Here is a 7,163-nt window from a genome sequence, read left to right as displayed (position 1 = left end):
TTTCGAACATCTTTCACCATTTGACATTTTCGAACGCTTTTTCCAGGTCGAGAAATCCTATGAACATGTCTTTATTTTTCTTTAGTCTTGCTTCCATTATCAACCCCAATGACAGATTTCTCTCTCTGATGCCTATGTTTTTCCTGAATCCAAACTGATCGTTATCTAACACATTCTCAGTTTTCTTTTCCAACCTTCTGTATATTATTCTTGTCAGCAACTTGGATGTATGAACTGTTAAGCTGATTGTGCTATAATTCTCACACGTGATGGCTCTTACAATCTTCGAACTTTTGTGGATGGTGTGTTTCCAAAAGTTAAATGGTATATCGCCAGACACATATATTCGGACATGTCCGAAAGAACAAATACCATTGGTGATCTTGCAGCTCTCGAATGAAATTACAATGAAATCCAGACATGTCCGAAAGAACAGATACCATCTTCATATAGATAAGGCTTACTGGCCAATGATCTTCTTCAGTGTGGATGCACTCACATTGCTCAAACTCTTATGGGAATCGGTAGATTGACTGCCGCGAGTAACGAGCATAGTGGGCAGGGGCAGTACAAATGCACTGTGTGGACAGTAAGTTGGAAATGTGGGTCTCACCGGGCTGGGAGCGTGCCAGAAATAAGTCCCTGCAGTCGCACTATGCTCTGTCTCTTCGATGGCTCAGTCGAATAGAGCGTCTGCCAGGTAAGTAGGAGATCAAGGGTTCAAGTCCCGGTTGGGGCACACATTATCAACTCTCCCCGTTGATATTTATCAACGCCTGTAAGCAGCTAATGGTCTGGGTTTCAATGTAATTTCACAAAGTTAAATAGTGAAATAACAAGTGCCAAACACTGAAAAACGTGATTGGATGGTATAAATTCTCATTTAAGTAATGTTTTATTAAACCCACTGATAAAATTACAAAATTTGCTAAATCGAAACAGAAAAAATGACAGAAAGTAGACAGGAAACAGAGGGAAAGGGAGGGGGAGGTGGATGAGGCTCGGCTTTGGTAGTTCTGCCAGAGATGCACGATACTTTCTGTAGGCTCTGAATACCTGTATCGTTGAGCCATGCAATTCACACGCCTTCAGCAAGGTCCAAAATTCTTGGGGTGAATAAAGTGGTATAAAAATTAAACACATTGCCTGAAAAAATATTAGCCACGCAACTAGTAGATTTGATGAGATGTCAATGTAACTTTGGCACGTTCACGCCTTGAAAGGGTTTGTTTACGGTATGGCTCAATATTTCCTTCCTGCAAGCCCAAGCAGACTCATACGCGAAAGGGAGGGGGAGGGGCTTCTTAATTTTGTCCTCAGTTACCACTGATAATAAAGTGAACCTAATTGTACCATATCATCTCATTAACTGGTCAGTCGGGAGTGTTGTCGTCATGATAATGGAGAGGGGGGATGGGTTCTATATAAGTTATCACACTGGATAAAATTTCAAAAGCTTCACTTTCCGTATCAGGCTCGTGGGCATATAAATTGTCCACTGCATGCGGATGGGTCTTGACTTATTAAGTTAAATCGTCTAAGCCCCACGCTTGCTTACTGATATGGCAGAAAGGAAGAACAACAAACAAGCGCAGTGGATAAGCTATAATTCGTCACGACCGTGCAGTGATGAAGCTGTTTACTTTGATTCAATGTGCATTTGATAATTTGCTGATTTCGTACCAATACTCTCTGAAGGAAAAGGGATGTGAAATATTCTGTAATGACAATTAATCTGCGGTCAGAAATCAGATTATTTATTAGAAAGCTTGATACTAAATTGAACATGTATAAAACAACTGCTGTAGTCCGTTACTTACGTACAAAGGAGGGGTGGATTTCGCTAATTTACCATAGTAAACCTGTTCATATGTTTGGATAATGATCTATTTTAGAATGGGTCTACAGACATGCACTCACATATGGACCCAGAAAGACATAAATTAACGAGGGGGGAAGATCCGTCATCATAAACTGCAATAAATTCTAGAGAGGCATGAGTTATTTATTTGATAGAATGACTATTGATGTTCGATAGACTCACAAGCGTCCGTTCTCTGCAGCTAAGGAGGTTACAGTTAAAGTTAAAATGGCCGATGGCCACTTGGGATCAGATGTTATGGTGGTAAAAGCCGTAAGAATCGCTCAACACTGAATTTAGAACAAACAGAACTAACATTTCGGCAACTTAGGTGCATCTGAGGATCGCAGGACTAGTACAAAATTAATCACCGATTTCATAGCCTGACCACGCAATTTAGTACAAGCCGCCGCAACAAATCGACTTCATGATTTTAAGTTCCATGAGAGTTGATTAAACATCACACGCAGAAGCAAAAACAAGTAAAGTGAATCATGCCTACTCCTGATGGTGGTGACGCAAGCAGGTTTGAACAGGACGTGATTTATAAAATGTCAGTCTCACTTAATATCTAACTCTGCGTTCGATCAGGACGTGCGTATTCACCGGCTTCTCGGATTCGAATGTCTCTGTAACGAAAAATTTACAAACCTTCCCGGACGGCGTGTCCAGAGTCAGTTCTTCATTGAGGTGCGGCAGCTGCCCAATCCCAGGCACCTGCTGAAAAGCGTGGGCCGCTAAGCCAAAGAGAGGGGATGTACAAGTGCCGTCGGCCGTTGTCCCTATGTTCTTCTTGAGCAGAGAAAGCTTCCAGAAAGTTCTGCGCGGTATTTTATCGGACCAGTAAAAGAACCCGATTTTAAAAACTGAGGAAAGGCTCGCTTCTGCCAGGCAGGCATAAAGGAAGCCAACGGACTCTCCCAGCTCCCAGAGAAAGAAAGGGACTGTCTCTCACTTTAAGTTATGTCGCCATGTTCTCATCTTATGCAGTTGACTGCACAGAGAGCTAGTATATGAAAAGGAATGAGGCTGCTGATCCCAGTAACTAAATGGATAACGTAAACTCAAATGTCCACCAGAAAATCCTGCTCCAAGCAAAAGTTTGCGGCAAACAAATGTGTGTCTGAGAGAAATCTTGAATAAAACAGCAGTATTGTATGTTAACCGGGGGCCTAGAAACCACGGAGAGGCTCCGTCCCCACCGCAGCCGCAGTGGTCGACAACCCCACGACGACTACCGCAGTCCACTTCACTCCTCCGCCATCCCACACCGAACCACTCTTTCAGGATTATTGTGCGGCTCAGCCGCCGGTGGAACCCCCCCCCCCCCCCCCGCCCTCCTAGGAAACGTCTCACACTAGACGAGTGTAATCCCTAAGTTTGCGTGGTAGAGTAATGGTGGTGTATGCGACGTGCGTGGAGAACTTGTTTGCGCAGCAATCGCCGACATAGTGTAGCTGAGGCGGAATAAGGGGAACCAGCCCCCATTCGCCGAGGCAGATGGAAAGCCCCGTAAAAGCCATCCACAGACTGGCCGGCTCACCGGACCTCGATAGAAGTCCGCCGGGCGGATTCGTGCCGGGGACCAGGCGTTCCTTCCCAACCTGGAAAGCCGTGCCTTAGACCGCACGGCTATCCGGGCGGGCCAAAACAGTAGTAAGTCAGGGAAAGATAAAACTATGAAGAGAATACGAAAATAACGGACATCATTCAACCTTCTGTGAACACGTAAATGATCAGAATTGAAATTCTCTCTGACAGGTGGAATGTCCTCCAGAGTGCACCAGTGTTATTCATGCTTAGGTCCGGTAGGGTACGTAAGAAGCATGAACAGCGTCAGATGGTGAGTGATACAGCGTAGGACGTGAAGTTGCTGTGTACTGCTATGAGACAGCGTTATCAGCATCTGACAGATTTTGGAAGGTACCTCACAATGTGTCCCACGTTAGCTGGCTGGTGGAATAGGGCAACATCCAGATTTGTGGGATATTCTAATGTGACAGTGGCCAGGTGTTGTAATGCATTGGAACATGATGGCAGACACACTCGTCGTTAAGGTACCAGTCGATCACGTCCGACTACCACGAGGGAGGTTCGCCGTATTGTGCACCAGACTCATCATAACCCCCTCGCATCTGCGCCTACCGTGCGAGAACAAGCAATGGACGTCCTGCAACAGGCAGCTGCACGACTTCCACATGTAGCAACTGAAGAAGTACGTTGTGAAACCAGTTGTGCTCTCACGCGAACAAGACTTATGAAACCGAACATCTCTTAACGGGGAGAGGCCAACCATACGAGAACTAAGAGGAGATCCAGATATCGTGGTCTTAACAGCCGACGAAGGTACCGCAATTGTGTTCGTAATTTCATAAGGATTACATTGAGAAAATGCGGAGCCTGCTAGAAGACATGCATTCCGGAAGATCGACCCTGATCCTATTAACAGGGTGGAGAAGAAGACCAAGGCGCTGGTCAAAGAATCCGGCTTGCCAACCGAGGTTGTTAAGAAGCTACAATAGAGAGCACAATTTCCACCGAGACTGTACGAACAGCCAAAAGTTAACTAAAATAGGGTGTCTTCATGCCTAGGACGCAGCATGTTATTCTCAATGGAGAGAAGTCTTCCGAAGTAAGAGTGACTTCAGGTGTGCCGCAGGGGAGTGTCATAGGACCGTTGCTATTCACAATATACATAAATGACCTGGTGGATGACATCGGAAGTTCACTGAGGCTTTTTGCAGATGATGCTGTGGTGTACCGAGAGGTTGTAACAATGGAAAATTGTACTGAAATGCAGGAGGATCTGCAGCGAATTGATGCATGGTGCAGGGAATGGCAATTGAATCTCAATGTAGACAAGTGTAATGTGCTGCGAATATACAGAAAGATAGATCCTTTATCATTTAGCTACAAAATAGCAGGTCAGCAACTGGAAGCAGTTAATACCATAAATTATCTGGGAGTACGCATTAGGAGTGATTTAAAATGGAATGATCATATAATGTTGATCGTCGGTAAAGTAGATGCCAGACTGAGATTCATTGGAAGAATCCTAAGGAAATGCAATCCGAAAACAAAGGAAGTAGGTTACAGTAAGCTTGTTCGCCCACTGCTTGAATACTGCTCAGCAGTGTGGGATCCGTACCAGATAGGGTTGATAGAAGAGATAGAGAAGATCCAACGGAGAGCAGCGCGCTTCGTTACAGGATCATTTAGTAATCGCGAAAGCGTTACGGAGATGATAGATAAACTCCAGTGGAAGACTCTGCAGGAGAGACGCTCAGTAGCTCGGTACGGGCTTTTATTGAAGTTTCGAGAACATACCTTCACCGAAGAGTCAAGCAGTATATTGCTCCCTCCTACGTATATCTCGCGAAGAGACCATGAGGATAAAATCAGAGAGATTAGAGCCCACACAGAGGCATACCGACAATCCTTCTTTCCACGAACAATACGAGACTGGAATAGAAGGGAGAACCGATAGAGGTACTGAAGGTACCCTCCGCCACACACCGTCAGGTGGCTTGCGGAGTATGGATGTAGATGTAGATGTAGATGTAGTGTTAACGGCATTGGCGCCCCGACGTCCTCATTTGCCATGTACCTCAAGGATTTCCTTAGATCTTAAGATTTCAGCTACGTTCGTAATTGGAGCACTAAGCTCATCTTTCAGATAACCAAACAGCCGGAAATCATACGAATTAAGATCAGGTGATCTGGACGGCCGCCAACGGCCTTGCCGCAGTGGCAACACCGGTTCCCGTCAGATCACCGAAGTTAAGCGCTGTCGGGCTGGGCTAGCACTTGGATGGGTGACCATCCGGTCTGCCGAGCGCTGTTGGCAAGCGGGGTCCACTCAGCCCTTGTGAGCAAACTGAGGAGCTACTTGATTGAGAAGTAGCGGCTCCGGTCTCGTAAACAGACATACGGCCGGGAATTTATGTGCTGACCACATGCCCCTCCATATCCGCATATAGTGACGCCTGTGGGCTGAGGCTGACACGGCGGCCGGTCGTTACCTTTGGGCCTTCATGACCTGTGCGGGAGGTGTTTAGAGCTGGACGGCCAGGCTATAGGAAAATGATTACTGTTAATTCTAGCATTTCCGAAATTCCTCTGCGTCAGCCACTTTACTGGCTGTGCTATTTGCGGAGGAGCGCCGTCTTGCATAAAAAATGATGATGATGATGATGTTTAGTTTGTGGGGCGCTCAACTGCGTGGTTACCAGCGCCCGTACAATTTCCCAACCTTTGCTCAGTCCAATTTCGCCACTTTCCTGGATGATGATGAAATGATGAGGACAACACAAACACCCAGTCATCTCGAGGCAGGTGAAAATCCCTGACCCCGCCGGGAATCGAACCCGGGACCCCGTGCTCGGGAAGCGAGAACGCTGCCGCGAGACCACGAGCGGCGGACTTTCATAAAAAAGATCCCACCCTCACCTCAACGCTGTTGAAGGGTTGGAATGACGGTTGGTGCACAAAAGCGTCTCTTAGCGTTTACCAGTGATGGTACAGGTAACAGGAACCGCAGGAATCCACCTCCTCGAAAAGATACGGCCCTACGGTAAACGATGCTGTCCACCCGCACCACACAGTCACCTTTGCAGAATCAAGTGGTGCCGGTTGATATGCGTACGGAGTTTCCGTTGCCCATACTCTGCAATTCTCCGTATTGACATATCCGTGGAAAGGAAAATGGGCTTCTTCTGTCCACACAATGTTCCATGACCATTCATTGCCCGCTTCCATGCGAGCAAAAAATTCCAGAGCGAACGTTTGTTTGGCGGCAGGTCAGCAGAAAGCAGCTCCAGAACATGTGTGATTTTGTATCGATAGCAAGGCAGGATGTTTCATAGAATTGTGCTTGCAGGCATGTCCAACGTTCAGGCAACTCCTCGTGCACTGCACGTTTGCACCACACCGCACGACCCCTCCTGCAAACCTGTAGCCACGTCTTCGACAGACGTCGGATCAACTGCTTTCCTCCCTCTGCCACATTAGACTAAACAACCTGTTTTTTTCGAATTTTGTAATCATTTTCCTACAGACACTAAGCAGACATAGAAGCAATGCCGTTTTTCATACTCTTGAGTGTCCGGAACTTCTGCATGGCTGCTAGCGCAGTCACCGTTCTTATAAAAGAGCTTTACCAGCAGCGCGCGATCCGTCATGGAGACAAGTCATGGTGAGCGTCTCGGACGCAAACTGATGAACAGCCGTGTGCCGCACGTCTTTGGTATGCATATTCTGACGCTGTTGGTCAAATTTACGTTAAATTCTGTTTTGTTCCATG

General features: G+C 46.5%; 1 pseudogene; it reads left to right on the top strand.

Annotated features, from left to right (window-relative positions):
* Positions 1 to 5,590: 5,590 nt before the first annotated feature.
* Positions 5,591 to 5,708, top strand: LOC126177209 (5S ribosomal RNA; annotated as a pseudogene).
* Positions 5,709 to 7,163: the final 1,455 nt, after the last annotated feature.

The sequence above is a fragment of the Schistocerca cancellata genome, chromosome 3 (assembly GCF_023864275.1).
Source record: "Schistocerca cancellata isolate TAMUIC-IGC-003103 chromosome 3, iqSchCanc2.1, whole genome shotgun sequence".
In the NCBI taxonomy this organism is placed as follows: domain Eukaryota; kingdom Metazoa; phylum Arthropoda; class Insecta; order Orthoptera; family Acrididae; genus Schistocerca; species Schistocerca cancellata.
The sequence above is the reverse complement of the archived record's forward strand: the minus strand, read 5'-3'. Positions and strand labels throughout refer to the sequence as shown.